The sequence below is a fragment of the Gobius niger genome (assembly GCF_951799975.1).
Source record: "Gobius niger genome assembly, chromosome: 6".
Taxonomy (NCBI): Eukaryota; Metazoa; Chordata; class Actinopteri; order Gobiiformes; family Gobiidae; genus Gobius; species Gobius niger.
In genome coordinates, this window is record NC_136857.1 from 48,855 (window position 1) to 50,080 (window position 1,226).

A 1,226-nucleotide genomic window follows, 5' to 3' on the forward strand; every position below is an offset into this window, starting at 1 on the left:
ACATCACTAAACCTTCATCTGACTGAGATCGACACATGCTTTTGTAAACCAAACCAAACAAACAATGCATTGAACTTATAAATGAGCACAAGTTCAGTTTTTGTTGAACATTTACCAACTTAGTTCAATTTGAACCTCGTTTTGGTCCAGTGTTTTTCTTCTTTTGACACGATATTAAAAATGTAAAGATTATGTATTTTCCTCCCCCTACATCACGGCGAGTTTGCGTTGTGGCCGGACGATTTTCATCATTGCCAAAACACCAAGGGCCGAAACTCACCATTAAAGCCTGAAGTAAAGAACTTTTTTTCCTGCAAATGCCAAGTGGTTCTCAAGTGGTTTTGCCTTGACACCATTACCCTCGAATGACAAGCTTTAGATATGCTTTTAAGAGAGGTATTTGATCTCTTATTTGCATGATAACATTTCTCAAAATCATCTCAGGGGCCAGCGGTTCTGTCCTGGAGGGCCGGATTTGGCCCCCAGGCCTGACGTTGCCTACCCCTGCCCTCCATGTTCCAGCAATGTCCTAATGTGTAGAATGAGCCCAGACCTGTTCACCACAACTGCCTCTAAAATCCTGCACTGTCATGTTTGGAATATAACTGACCTGCATCACACGAATGATCGCATTCTGAGGGACTATTTTCTAGCAGATCACTCCGCCGCCGCGTAGCTTATACAACCACGAAGCTGCTGCTGCTCAAATATAAGGTGTTTTAAATGATTCTATGGACACAGACATGTATATGGTTAGTCTGGTGTTATCAGTGATCTGCCTCAGGTGCTCTGTGGAGCGGGTCACACTGTTTTTAATGCAGGCTAGCTGATACCATAGACATGCACTAGCCTAGCATTAGCCTAGCACCACGAAACTCTTCAAACATAAGAACTGCATGAATTACAAAAAAAAAATATCTCCAGGAATCAGCAACACTCTGGATAACGAGGAAATGAGGCCCTATGTCAAACATCCTGAAATATCCCTTTAATATAGAAGCGGCAGTTACATGTATGACCTGAGGTGGCAGTAGTGAGCATAAAATGGCAAACTTGCATCCAGCCCCTTTAAGATTCATGTTAAATTTAACTGAATGGAACAAATCGTGTTGAAATGGTTTAGTGAAACATAAAGCTTTATCTCAGTAACTTGCTGTATTAAGATAAATGTATAGTTAACTCAATAACTCTCATTCTCTTGGTGTGTAATGGCCGCCGTTGGGATC